Here is a 15,183-nt window from a genome sequence, read left to right on the forward strand (position 1 = left end):
AGGGGTCGTCTCTTAGCTCTTCCCAGCCTCGAATTTTCTTCGTTGCCTGCTCAAGATGCCTCTAAAACCCTTCGATAATTATATTTCTCATGCCAAATGTACAAGAAATATTTATATGTAAAATATTTTTTAAATAATTTTGTCAGTTTAATCAACAATTGGAATTTTTAGAATTTCGTATTGTTCCTCTAATATCTTTAAATTTAGATTTTTATGATAAATGAACTCGAAAGAAAAGGACGAAATATGTTCGAAATATTTTAATTTTGTGCGTTTAACTAATTTTTGGGTATTTAGAATTTTCATATTTTCCCTTCAGTTTTGTAACATTTCCCAAATCTCAAATAAGATATGTAGAAAAATATATTTTAAATATTCTAATCTTGTTGATTTAACGAAAATTAAACATTTGTAATAAACAACTAGTGAAATAGATGGAGTAAATGTGGTCCATGAAGTGTTGTTCTTTGAGTGATTACTGTATGGGAAAAAACCTGTCTGAATGCAGGAATGCACTTCATTTGGGCACATTTGCGTGGTTGGCCTAGTTCTCAGCTCTTTGTAGCGATATTACATTCAAGTTTCACGAGCTACACGAAAATAAGTTGTTGCCTCGGTCACAAGCAGCATTGTTAAAACCTAACCAACGATTCACTCGATGGCCTGGCCGTCATGAAATACTCCATTTTCCTTCTGTCAGTCTGGGTCAATGACGACATCGCTGAACTGTTATTTTAAGCTGTTTCAAAGTACTTGCACACTCTATTAGAACTTCACACTTCAACATCAGTCCATCCTAATCTATTTCTCACTCGTAAACTTTATACTTACTAAATGTAGCACAATTTCGTCATTTTATTTGAGCTCTGTTTGTCATAAACACTTAAATTTGAGGAAGTCAAAGGAAACGGTTAAACATTTCATCATCTAACTATTTTCACTCATAGAAGAGTCACAAAGCGATACCACTATAATAATTATCCAGTAGCAAATAAAAATGTCCCTAGAAAATACTAGAAATTGTATGGCCAGATAAAAAGTTGCGACAAAGCGTCCATCTTCTATCAAATTAAAGACACTGTGGGCTAAACTTATTTTCAGGAAGACAAGTCGTCTGAAATTCCCATTTCTGTTTTGGGGCTATCAAACTAGAGGCAAACTCCGGCACAAGCTTTTTCCCAAGCTCGACAATGGCCCAGTGAAATAAAGACACGAAGGGCTTTAATAACAGAGACCAGCCAGGGGAGGCAGACAAATAGCCGGCTTTTCCTTTGTGTCGTGAAAAAGGCGTCCAACCTCTCTCTCCTTCTCTGTTGGTCTCGAAAGATGCCAGAAATTTCGTGTCCAGGCCCAGAAGTGCGTCGTTAATTTGTATGGAAATACAAGGTGGATTATAAACCACAGGCTGGCTTTCTTAGGATATCGTCTTGGGGCAAATTATTCTGCGGAGAGCCGGTAGATTATGACGAAAATCATTTTTTAAGGGTCGCTTCAGCGATATTGCCTCGCGTGAAGTACAGGGTGTTCCAGTAACCATGGTACATTTGGTAAAGCAGCGGTTCTACGTGAGAAAACAAATTTAAAATGTAAAATAAAGTTTTCTCGTCCAAAGTCACGTTTTCATCTACTTGAAAACTGAACGCCCTATGAAAAACTTTTATTCTAACTTTTGGTTTATCTTAACACGTAGAACAAGCTCCTGTAAATTATTTAGCTCTCTCCAGTTCAGAATTGGCCAGATTTAAGTATATTTGACAAATTTTCAAATTTCATTTTCTTGGAAATAGAGCGTCCCATGAAAAAGTGTTATTCTACATTTTCGACTTATTTCCATACGTAAAATAACTTCTTGTCAATTATTTATTTCTATTCTATATTATCGACTTATTGTTTCACGCAGAATTTCCGCCTCAACGTTTGCGCCATGATTATGGAGCACCCTGTACAGGTGCACGCTGCTGGAACGTTCTTTAATGAAACGTAAAACCGAGGCTTTAAGGTAGACGTTCTTATTAGATAAGACACGATACCTTAACCTTTGAGCGCTTAAATTTAAGGTTCTACGACGTCGGATACTGTAAAATTCGCTTTCAACTAATTGCTGACCTACGTGCTCTAGGAAAAATTATTTCACTGTTTTTATCTCGGAATGAGTTCTAAAGAGATTATAAATTTTTCTTGACCTGTTTACCAGAAGTTTGTTTCCTGTTCCTAGCCAAGGACAAGCTTGGTCAGCGAAACGAGTTCGAAGGAACAGATAAACTCTGATCGAGTTGCATTCAAGAGCTGATTCGATAATTTGGAAAGCAAGGGATACAGAAGTGCTTTTTTGGGAGTGAACTTGAAGTAGGACTCAAAATGAAATATACCTTCTATCTTTCGATTTAAAGCTAAAAAAATATATTACTTTGAGATGAAATGTGGTGTAGCTTATCAAAAATGAAAGTAACTTTTATGAGCAGATATACATTTAGCAAACTGTCGGTAAAGACAGAAACTATTACCGATAATCGTCAATCGATAAAAATGCGTTAGAGATATTGGTAAAGTAGGTTACTAAATCGATCGATATATGTATCAACGGAGATCATCATTGAGGAAACATACTATCACTGCCATCTCTTCATCTTTTATGGTACTTGACCGTAGAAGAATTTAGAATACAATAAAACTATAACTTAAATAATCTTTATGATTATTTCTATTCAGCTTTATAATAAAACGAAAAAGTAATTTAAAAGATGTTCGTTGATTTATAAAAGACAATTAATATAACATTTTATTAGAATAATAAAATTTAATTTAGGTGTTGAATTAATCAATAATAAACAGTAATTGAAATGCTGTTTGATAATGATATAATTTCAAACTTTGTAAGAAAGATCAGAATTACTTAATATATTTGAAAATATAAAATTAGATACGCTCTAATTAATTACTCAACTAATACTTACCTTACGATTATGTTCTTCCAAGTCTCTTTGTAAAAATTGCTGTATCACGTTATTAAAAATCCGAAACACATGTTATAACTTCTAATTGATTCCTGACATTTGAATGCCTAACCCTAAATGTGTTAACACCTCACTGTGTTAAGTGGCGTTCTCTACCGGTTGATATTGTAAAATAAAGCTATATCATAAACGAGGCATATAATACACTTAGCACTCAATGTATCTTTCTATCCATGTCATTTTGCGAGAGAAACGATACGCAAAAAGTGAAAGAAAAGTTATTCTATCGTGAATTGTGATGGACGTTTGAATTTTAATCTGGAAGTAATTACAAATCTTGTTAAATATATAGCTTAGTGATTAATTAATTAAGTATATAGCTTAGCCTAGTTTTGTTAAGTATATAGCTTCTCCAATTTTGACTATTTAATTTTATTCTTTTAGTTAAAAGTTTTATTAAATCACTAATATAAAAAATCGATCAGCGAAAATTAAGAATATTTTACCATTTTATTGAAAAAGGATAGAATTTTCATTTATTTTCATTGGATTCATTGAATGCTCAAAATTTACCAAAACAGATTCATTTAAGTTAAGTTCCAATACATTTATTTAAACATGTTTGGATAAACGGAAGTAAAAGTTCTGAAAATGACCAAAATATAACTAATCTTTTTGGTAAATTTTGAACACTAAGTGGATTAAACTGTAAAGATAGAATTTAGAAAATGCTTTATTATCTTTCCAAAAACGAAGTTACTAAATCATTAAAATAATTTTCAAAGTGATTCGGTACTTGAGAGCTCTTTCATGAATTGAAATAAATTCAGAATTCTCAATTTGATGCATCCACCTATATCTGAAGTGATTCAAATTTTGGCGCCATTACAACCAACAAGCCTCCAATCATTTCAAAGCATTTAACTGCTTGTAGTCGTTATACGACCGCGCACGCGAGAGTTCCGTGTTGAGTGTGATAAAATTCGTGTGATTTTTCGTAAAAAGTTGAAAAATATGCGTGATTGAAAAGGAGCGATTTGTAGAAAGTGTTAGCGATATGGAGAAGTCTTGGACTCTGAAGAAAGTAAAAGGGATAGCTTGGATGGAATTGCCGCCATGAAGAACATCATTGCGCAGTATGAATACGTCAAGAATTACATGTGAATATGATGGTAAGTACCTTCCAATTTTCTTGATTATTTATAATTAAATGTTCGTGTTGATCATTTACGAATGTAACTCCAAATATAAAAGATTATTTAAATGCATACATATTATGAAAAATATTGAGGTAACATAAGTATACAATTTAAGGTTAGACAATTCATATTGTATAGCGTTATGAGGCGCGAAAATTTTATTTGAATTGAATGAATAAAACTATATGATTATTTGTGGATTATAATATAAATTGATAAACATTCAGTGTAAATAAATTATTTAATTCTATAATTAGATTTAGATATACGTATAAGAAATTTATTGCATCATTGAGTCATTTGAGTTATTAAGAGCCATTATCAAATGCTATCAAAGTAACAATGTTTGCAATTGTCAAATATGGATTTGAATTTTTGAACTTTTTATTTTTATATATTATGTAATACTGTACAAAAAAGGTTATGTAAAATTTTTAAGTAAATATATATGTTATTTAGAATTATTAAAGTAATAAGTAGGCATAGAAATAAGTCTCAGTTACTATTGAAATAGGAAACATATGTATTTATGTGACATTGTAATGAATACGATTTAAGATTTTTAAAGAAATTTTCTTGAATCTTTAATATAGTAATCAATACTTTGTTTTCTATAATTAATGTATGAATACCATTTCATGCAAATGTTCCAACATTTAATTGGATATTCGTTATTGCGAAAAATGAAAAAGAAAATGCAGTAAAAGAAGAAAATAAGGATATCTCAAACATTCTACATAAAAGAAAAGATTCATTAACCTAAGTAACTCTGTTAGAATTCAAACTGTATTTCTCTCCAGTGCAAGTATCGCGCATCCTAATTATTCTTCATTATTTCATTCTACTCAAACCAGAAGCTCAAAGAACACAGAGCATTCTTAACAAAGATATCTGTTTAGTTCAGCAATTGAAATATACATAAGATTAGTATCTCAAGCTAATCCTGTATCCTCTGGCGACAGAAAATATAAGCAGACCATCATATTTATAACATCATATAGCATTTACAGTCTAATTAATTAAGTCTAGGTGTATTAAATTACATGTTCTTTAGTAGTACTTTCATATGACTACTAAAATTTGATACTATGAAAATGAAATGTGTAGAAGCTGATAAAAGAAAACATTTCATTGGAACAATACCTTTTGTAGGCACTGTACAATTTGTCTGTGGAATAATTCACAAAGATATTTAGATTTTTGCTTGTTCTCATTAAAGTCCCATAGGGGATTTCCCAACATTGGGTACTCTGATCTATAAAAAAACAATGTCTTACTTTCTATCAATACTTTGCAATATTCTTAAGGAACTGGAAATCTTGATTCGTTAACTCATACTCATAGAAGAATATAGAATGTTCCATTAATCACAAGTAGACTGCTATTTACCAGCTGTTAAATAACTTTCAAGGAAACACTTTCTCCGATGAGATTGTAGACTTTAAATGATTGTACATAAAAATCTAACGAACCAAAACTGAATTCTCCAAAGAATATTACTCAGGATTCAGAACAAAATAAAAATATATTCTCTTTTGTAGATTAAGATACGTCTAATAGGGGATCTTCTGCAGAATTTCTAATAGAAGATTTCTAATTTAATTGGTGCAAGGAGTTTTATCAGACCTGTCTCAGTGAAGCTCAATGAAAGCAAATAGGAAGTTGAATACCAAAGCAACCTAAGACTCTGACCAGACAGAATCAACGTGGTCGAACGACGAGAGCCGGTTAAAGAAGTGTGTTCTGATGAATGAACGAATGGATAAATGTCAGAGCGCCGGTAGGGGCGGTAAAAGAAGAGACGGACTTGCGCCCCTGCAGGTCCGAAGTCTGTTGGAGGGGGCGAAGAGGATGTAGGATGTAGAAGGGTGAGGGGTCGTTGGGTTAATTGCACCGCATCACAGAACGTAGTATTTCGTAGTACGTGATGGTGGGGATGTAATGCGTCCTCGATCGTCCTCGTCCTCGTCGACGGCGTCGTCGTCGCCGTCGTTATTCGTATGTAAGCTGCACGCTCGCCTGGATCGACGTATGCGTATCAGGGCCGTATCCACACAGGTGTTCCGTTCGAAAAGGATTACTAAAGGAAATATTCAATTTTCTATTCAACTTTGGTGTAACCTCGTTACTTTAAGTCTCTACTAGTATAGTGATTATAAAATTAATTTCAAAACAACTTTATTTCTTCTTTTTTGATATAAAAGAAAGTTACTTGAATCTTCTATTGATGAGTAGTGGCATAATAATTTGTATAAAAATTGTATTTCTGCAACAGTGTCAATTGAGGGTTAATAATGTTATTACGCTAGAATTACCAGATCAAAATAACTTGAATCAGGTTTTTTATTTTTCCAATAGAGCACTATAAGGGAGGAACATAAGTTACATTCTCTGTCTTTTACAGAGAAACAGTTTTAAGATTCTGCATATTGTTAATCAATCCCATATTATCAAAAATGTGTTTCTACTATAATTTTCAATTAGTAGAAATAGATAAATATTTTTGGTGTTATTAATATTTTAGTTTTATTCGGATAGAAACACTTATTTTGGATATATTACATTAAATCCAATTAACTATCTGGAACATATCAAAGAGCTTGTTAGTTTTGGTGTTAATAAGAAAATTAATTCAAAGTAAATAGATAGGAAAGAATATATCTAATGGATAAAATAGACTAATTAGAGATGGCTTCATAATAATTGAAACTTGATGAAATTCTATTTATATATTAGAATTTATGTCTTTTCACTTTTCTTCAGATGACGATAATAAGGTGTTAATGGATTTGGAAGTTTTAGGGTATACCAAGGAGTGAGAATTTCTGAAAATATCGAAAGACTTAATCTGACGAATCCACGGGCAATTTAATCGCGTATAAAGTTTAAAATAACTTCTATACTTGAGTGTCTTGGAGATTTCTGAAGGAACCTGTAATCTCGATGAATTTAAGGAGCAGGCAATTTTCGCGAAGCTATTTCTGCTCTTGAGGGAAGCACAACTTTTGCTCCATTTCGTCAGTCTTAAACACACACTTATAGAAATTGTTTTATTTCTTTCTTAGTTAATTTATATAGATTAATTTAAATAATTTGTTTTAGAACATTTGAAGATTACAAGGGAAAACACATGTCTTCATCGTATCATGGTAATGCTATAATTTCATTGATCTTGATGTTATTCAGTGATTAAAAAGATATACTTTGATATAACATAGTTAAAGATAGAAAAAAACCATTTAGTTTAAAGGTGTGACTGATTAAAAATACCAAGTCCATAAAGATTTATGAAAAAATTAATTTACCATAATACTTTTAAGGAATCAATGTATTTGATGATCTCACTCATAATGAATTTTAATAAAAAGACAAATTTGGTAATATACGAGAATTGTTAACAAGATATGAGGTATTAAAATTGCTCTCATATGAAAAACAAAAAGTATGACTTATCGCAGCTTTCCCCTGTAGTTTTCTTTTATTAGAGGTGTCGCGTTTAGGAGATGAATTTAACAGTGCCATATCAAACATTGGCGGAGCCCCGAGTCGTCAAATGGACGATAATACGAACCAATCGGCAGGACGCACTTGATGAACGTAATAATCGATCGGTTGAGACGTTTGACACACTTTTCCAGCCAGATAACGATTAATTTTCGTCGATGTAAATCTATACTAAGTGATGTGGCGAAGGCGTTTTCGCGGAAATGGCACAGGTGCACTGAAACTGTGCATTGTAATAAATAATCGATACCATTCATTGTCTCTGATGTAGCTGTGGTTTAGATTAGAGAAGTACCTTTTCAACATATTTGGATCCTAGGGGGAAATATCTTCTTCTTTGATATTTTCTACGGTACATTCAAGTGAGTCGGTTAATAATTTCCAAGCAAAAATTATTTCAAAGTACCAAGATACTCGGAAAGAAAAATTCATTCTGAATGCTAACAATTTCAAACCAAAAGCCACGCTAAAGCTTCAAAATACTTTAAATTTCAAAAGATCCAATATATTATATTATATATAGACAAATTGAAAATTTGCATAATTTTATGTACAATCAGGGCGAAGAGGAGAATTGATACGGTGTTGGTAGCTCGTGTGCGTGACGTGGAAAGCACACGCGAGCACACGCTCACGCTGCTCGCGTGTCAACTACCGTAACCCTCGAGTACATCGGGGGTTTCACGATGGACGGGGTCGCGGCTGAAAGGAAGGGGCTGAAAAAAGGTGTGAATGCCGGATGGCATTCATTCAAATGCCGTCCAATCACAGCATCGTACTCCAGGTCGAGCAGCAGGGCCGGCATGCATCGGGAATTATTAAGTCCTCGCGATTCCCTGTTGCGTTAACGAGCCAAATTAACTCAAACCGAGAAGAAAAACCGTCTGCGGGATAAACTGGATAAATATTGTATTAATTATCGCTGCATTGCGTATGCTGTTAGCCACGCCGAAGTGGATGTTCTAAAAAGGAGCTTCATGCTTATAAGATAGAAATTGAAGACTATTTTAAAGATTGGTTTGGGAAAAGGATGAGCGAATGTGGAGTAAGGACTATTGTATTTGAGCGAGATTTCAACAAATCAAATAAAACAGAAACTGGAATGGAAAGTCGTGGCATTAAATCAAGTAGATCTGCTGATTTCCTGTGGATCAATTTTGTATAGTTAATTGCATTGTAATTTTCGTTGAATAGTACAAATTGGTTTAGAAGTGTAAACAAAGCAATGAACAGTATGTCGAACGGTATTTGTTAGAATAAGGATATTTCTGATAAAATATAAACAAAAAGCAGAGCCAGAAATGTGTGGTTATATTTGAATAGCAAAGTGTGTGTTGCATTGAAGAAAATAAAAATGAAAATTGAAGATAAGAATAAGGTACCATTTAACTTTCACTGAATCAAAATCTCTTTGAACTTTTATCAGTTTTACTTAAAATAACTCTTCTAAATGGAACAAAAGCTTGTAGGAATAAATAGAATAAAGATATAATCTTTCCTAGATTCTGCAGTTTCACTTAGACACCGCTCTGAAATTTATGAATCAAATAGAGAGGATCCGGCTCGACTTGCCGAGGCAACGTCTTTCTGCCGAGTGTTTTTGACACGAGGCGGTCTCTCCAATCGATCCAGGCTAGAATAGCCGAACCGGAAGTGGGACGTTTAGGCTCGATGGGAATGACAACGAAGAGAGAGCGACTTAACTTTGGATCACGACGGGGCCCTCTCGCTGTGAATCACTCGAACGAATTTCCTCGATAAGATAGCTAGCTCTCCTCCCAGCCGCCTATTCTTCCATGCGAGAATTACTTTCGTTCAACGAAGGAGAGGCGATTCTTCTACTTAAGAATTAATTGAAAGGGAAACGAATCGTCGACGTTGATCGAACGGGGATCTAGAAGACATCAGCTTCTTCCATGAACCATCCTGTTTCATCTCTTTCATAAGTTATTAAATAGATAAAAAAGAAGAACGTCAAGAGAAATTGCTATTATAATTTTGGTAGATTAATTTACGGTTATGTGTATTTCATCTGTTAGAATACTAGTAGGATTGTTCATACTTAAGATGTGGCCAAAATATTGGGTTCACACGTACTCGCGTAATTGTTTTCGTGGTATAAGTTCGAAAGAAGAATCTCTTCTTTTGAAGAGATGTAACGGATTCTGTGAGAAAAATTAAACGATACTTATACTTTTGTTAAATTCTGCGATACTGCAACTGCACAGATCTTTTTAAACGCTATCTTAAAGAACTGAATATTTAAATCATGAAAATAAGTAAAAATATAGAAATTTAATGGTCGAGCTATTTAATTTTATTAATATGTTCAGATCTACTGAACGAAGATCGACTAGCCTTGATATTTCCAAAAGAACTGCTATAATCTCGTATATAATTAATTTCTATAAAGAAATTCTAATTTAATCTAACGATGAAAAAATGTTTCGTTTAATTTTAATTTAATAATTGAAAATTACTGTGAATTAATATTAAAAGAACAATATAAGAGAAGATAAATTCTTTCTAGCAAAGAGAATCTTATTGATTCCACTTAATATTTCTAAATAGATTTCAAGTATCAATTTGGACAATAACTCACTAGGTCACAATTGGTGTGGTTAGAGGCATCACTGAAGCAGGATGAAGGTAGATCCCGTTTCACGTTCAGGTTTTCTGGTGTCTACGGTTGAAACTGATATACTCTGAGCTGAAAGACAAGTAACTTTCATCGATCTTGTTCGGTGATCCCGTCATCCCCCAGTGGCGAGGATCTCCCTCTCGTTTTTGCGTTTAATTGCTCGTCACGACGACGAGCGTCGAACCCGAATAAATTTGAAAGCTGTTCACGGGGAATTTTATTGAACGTCCGGCAGAAACTCTGCGACGATTCTCACCGTTATTAACGTATCCATTCTGGCCGCGTTTTACTCTCAAATTATAAGGAAATTAAGCAGTTGTTTCACTGAAATGGAAGAAAATATGTTGCAATCTGATAGAACAGTTTCCATCTCAACTAACATAACGTCAGAACAATTTTCATCCGAATCATTCTTACTGTTAAAAAAAAATCAATTTTCTAGAAAGAAGATTGTGACGAAGTTTAACTAAGTGTTACATCTGTTGGAGGTCACATTTTAAGAGACCAATTATTGTTATTGAGATATATATCGTTAAAATTGAATATTAATTGTAAATTATTATTATATGAATTATAGATAATTGTAGATCAAGAAGGGACTTGTGTATAATACGATGAAAATTTTGTTTAAAACGTTGAACCGTGCATCGAATAGAGATTAAAGTTATTCTTCCGTTTTTGGAAGGAGGGAGAACGTAGACAAAGGGGGATTTTCGTTATGAGCTGCTCAGTGGTCGTGGCTGGCACAAACCACTAGATTCCTCTTCATGTTAAGGTTCTGTATATTTTCAGTGACTTCTGTCAGAGAGTAGTATGACAATTGGCAGCTGATTGCGATCTTGCACCCCTGTTGGGAGGGAGAGGAGAAAAAATTAGCGACGGAGGAGGCAATCAACGTGTCTGTGAAGTAGCGTGGCCCTAGGTTTTGCGGCTGTATCGACCTAATAGTCCGTAGTTCGCAGCAGCTCGTAAAATACGGCGATTACACGACGTGATTTCGAGGAAAACCATAATAGCCGACCCTGACCGTCGAGAAATCGTCCCATCGGAACGAACAGTTCAGTAGATCCACCCTTTGCAATTTATCGATGCTGCAATTCGGCTCTCCGACCTATCCAACCTACAGAAACTGACGAATTTTCTAAAAGGTCCATATAAAACGTGTCTTGCTTGTCGAAATAATCAATTCATGGAAACATTAATAATTTACATCGGTGCATTTTGCAGATTTGAATGACATTTTTGTAAAGTGCGTAGATGAAGAATGGGAAGCTTTTTGCATTCTACTAATTTCTAATTCTAGTAACCTTGACAGACGAATATTATAGTATGATTACAATTATAGACAATTATAGACAGACTACAATTATAGTATGATTATTAATGATCATTTCCCATAAAAAATTGGAAGTGTATACTTTTGGAATATCAAAAAATGCAGGAAATGTTGTTCAAAGCTAGATAGATGATTATTTTCTGAATCGCTTATGCTAAATCTTTTGTTAGTTTATTATACTGTGAAAAAATTGCAGATCTCCAGATGTCGATATTGAAAATAAAAGACAAATAGTAAACTTTTCGCACCAAAGAGCCACAGGTGCAACAGTATCTCACAAAAACTCATTATAGAAAAATATCGTATGCTTCAGAAACTGCGAGGAAGAAATTTAAGAGGCATTCCATCGATCGCAGCATCCTGGAGAGCCTGGAAATACCGAGTACATCCGTTGGTGATAGAAAGCAGCGGACTAGGGGTGGGCTCTGCTTATCCTGGAGCCTCGATAAGCATCGTTTCGTATGAGGGACTATTTACAGCAAGGCAAGAAATTTAATAAAACTCGGAGAAGTCGTGGAAAACCGATGTAGCACTATGCATATGCTTCTCTGTCACTGTCGCCGTTCCTGTGGCCGGAAGAGTAGGAGAGAAGAAGAATTTCAACGTCTGCGTGCGGAGGGTTCGACAGCCTGAGAACTAGCAGAAGAAGCCAGGACTCGTCGTACAGTGGCACAGAATCAATTTACCAGCCGAATCTATATTTCAGTTTTTACGGGGACTTACTACGCCTTTGCTGTCTCCTGTCAACAACATTTTCCCAATCGTTCCCGTTAAATTTCATGAATACTATATTGTATTTATCAAATGGTATTTGTGCGGGAAGTAAATATTTAATTATTTTGGGAAGTGGTAAATCAGTTATGTCAAAGAATGTAGATGTAAATAGTAGGATTGCGTAGTAAAATTATTTGATAAATTATTAGGATGATTTTCTAAGTGCAGTTTGAATGATATGTAGGTTCATTAAATTATTATTTAATCAAAATAATTATCAATAGGCTGGGTATTTTTATGCATTTATGGGAAATTTAAAGCCATACAAATTTGTAAAATATTTAAAATAGGGTATTTGTTATGATATTTAATAAGTGAAACATAATTTATTCTATTATAAGTTATTCAAATACTTTTATGTGTCACTATGCACAAACCCAGTAACTCAGCATATTCTGTTGAAATATTTCGATAGATTTTATTAAAATATACTATCGTTATTTGTATTACGAACACGACTCGTGGCTCTCACGTTTGAACCATAATTTGCGACACAAGCCAACCTCGATGTAAGACAATGGCTTAAATGTGTTAGCCGAGGAGATCCAGTTAGATTAATTGATATTCAATACTAAATGCGTTTCCGTGCCACCCCATGAAATAATTCGAAGAATCGTTCAACATCGAGAACCTTAATTTCGTATTTCCATTAATTACTAGAGAAAAAATCCGAAAATCATATATCATATCCCAATGCAGAAAGAACCTGCGTATGCCTTTGTTTGAACAGACAGAACTGAATCGTTCGAAAAAAACAAAGAATCCGCAGAAAGCATTCAAATAACCTGTTGCATCGAGTCAGGCGAAAAAAAATCAAAAAGCCGCTCGGTCAACTGAGATCCAGAAGAATCAATAAACCTATTAAGTTCAACGAAATAACCATAGCCCATAGTCAAAGGCGACTAATCTACGTTACGATATGTCTTCTTTTCTGTATCTGACCAAAACTTTGTTTATTTGTGTCTTAAGTTCACTTTCGTTTCTTCCATCCTTTAAAGAAGGAAATTTCAAGCGGGATGAAATAATGAGAAGGAAAGAAAACTAATTGCGATTAATCATCTGTGGAACGATTTCTTTCCATCGCCTAACTAAAATGTAATTTGTTAATTTACAAATCGATGACCATTGACTTCCATTTTTCAGAAATATAAAGTCCAAATTAATATCAAAATAAAATTTGAAGAGATAATGAAGAAATGAAAAGTAGTTGCGAATAAGTGCCCATTTTTATTGACTTCCATTTTCTAGAAAATAAAATTCTAAGCAAAATAAAAGCAATAAATAAATAAAATGAGATTATTTTCCCACGGAACGCCTTAGAAAATTCCCGCACACAGATTCATTTTCATTAATTTCCATCTTGCAAAAGAGAAAAAGGCAAACGAAATTAATTGGAAGAGTAGACTACTAATTGCTTAGGAAATGTCCTCTTTCCAATATTTAACAAAAGTCCTATATCTTAAGCCTGTCCACATTGATTACAAATCCCCAAAAACGAAAAATTTCATTTGAATGAAATAAAAAAGAAAGGATAAAAGGAAAAAGGAGACTAATCTCGATTAATCGCCTACTAACAAAAGCCTTCTAATCAAAATTACACTTTTCCATCCACAAGTCCATCTTCATTGACTCCTAATCTTCAAAAGAGAAGTTCCCAAACGAACCAAAGTAGAATAAAAGAAAACGAAATGAATAAAGAGAACTGAAAAGAAACTCAAAAACTGACTTCGGTCCGGCGGAAAAATTGATTCAGCGTAGTCTGGAGGGCCACGGCGAATACGCGAGAAGAAGAGCCGGGGGCGCGTGTGCGCAGTTCCCTCGACCAACATGTCCGCCCGGGTACTCTAGGTAGTCGTGGTTATGCGGCGCGGTGCGTTGCACACCGTCGTCAGGCGAATCCTCGGTTTTCCGTGCTGCGTCCGCGAGACACGCGTGTCCCTTCTATGACCGGCTAAAGGGCCAGGATCGCTGAGTCGTCGCCTCCTGGTGATTGTGGCTGGCTCTGGTACGAGTTCACCAAGGGTAGTGCACGAGGTTCCGAGCAGCTGCGGGGAGGCTGGAGCCGCGACACGGACAGTCAGAGTGCTGCTCGAGAGTGGAGAATCGCGGGAGAGCCAGGGAGAGACAGGGAGAGACAGAGGCTTACTGGAGGTGAAACACAAGCGGGCAAGAGAGGGAGAAGCTTGAGGCAGGCGCGCGTATTGATTCCCGCGTGGCGTTTATACGGTGAGGTGAGAAAGCTGCAACCGGAAGACTTGTGCCCGCTTCCTTCTTGTTCGCTGAAAAAGTCGAAGGAAAGGCGGACTGGGCCAACCACATTGGGTTCCTGGCTCTGAAGCTGCTCGTCCTTCGGTTACTAGAAAGGTACGTTGCACCAATGGACAAACCGGACGGACTCTGGCTGGTCACTTTGATTCATTCAGTAGAGAGCTGTTTAAGAGAGAGAGTCGGCAACACGCGCGTCTTCCTTGAGGAGAGAGAGAGGAAAGAGGGTAGTCAGTGTTTATGTGTACGTGTGGCTGTATGTTAGTACGAGTCGAGGGAGGGTCGGTTGAAGGCACTCTCGAAAAAGGGTATATCGATCCGCTGGTCCGGGACCATTGGCTCTGGCACGCCACCACGAAATCGTGCTTCACCCGACCCTTCTTTCCTTTCTTCACCCTTTCTTCGCCGTGTTTCTATGTTCTTTCCACTCGTTCTATACTACTGTACGGTATCTCTATTACCTACTTTTCTTATTTATTCTTTATACTCTTCTTTTATATCTGTTCTTGC

General features: G+C 35.2%; 1 protein-coding gene and 1 long non-coding RNA gene across 8 annotated transcripts in view; both read left to right on the top strand.

The window, feature by feature from the left end:
* The first annotated feature begins 6,426 nt into the window (after positions 1-6,426).
* LOC105680238 lies at positions 6,427-11,619 on the top strand. 7 transcript variants are annotated; one of them, XR_004460938.1, is made up of 6 exons: positions 6,427-7,170; positions 7,256-7,302; positions 7,670-8,019; positions 8,218-10,378; positions 11,091-11,446; positions 11,526-11,619. It is a non-coding gene; the product is annotated as an uncharacterized LOC105680238 (long non-coding RNA). The 7 variants fall into 7 exon arrangements; XR_004460934.1 differs by having other exon boundaries at positions 6,427-8,019; positions 8,218-9,658; positions 10,229-10,378; XR_004460933.1 differs by having other exon boundaries at positions 6,427-8,019; positions 8,218-9,035; positions 9,160-10,378.
* Positions 11,620-12,683: 1,064 nt separating this feature from the next.
* The window catches only part of LOC100748872 (rho GTPase-activating protein 100F), a 56,352-nt gene continuing 53,852 nt past the window's right edge, over positions 12,684-15,183 (top strand). The window contains exon 1 of the mRNA XM_024364794.2: positions 12,684-14,772. The gene's annotated coding sequence lies outside the window, so the exon portion shown is untranslated. The remainder of the gene's footprint in view (positions 14,773-15,183) is intronic.

Source organism: Bombus impatiens, unplaced genomic scaffold, assembly GCF_000188095.3.
Source record: "Bombus impatiens unplaced genomic scaffold, BIMP_2.2 scf_0107, whole genome shotgun sequence".
Lineage (NCBI taxonomy): Eukaryota > Metazoa > Arthropoda > Insecta > Hymenoptera > Apidae > Bombus > Bombus impatiens.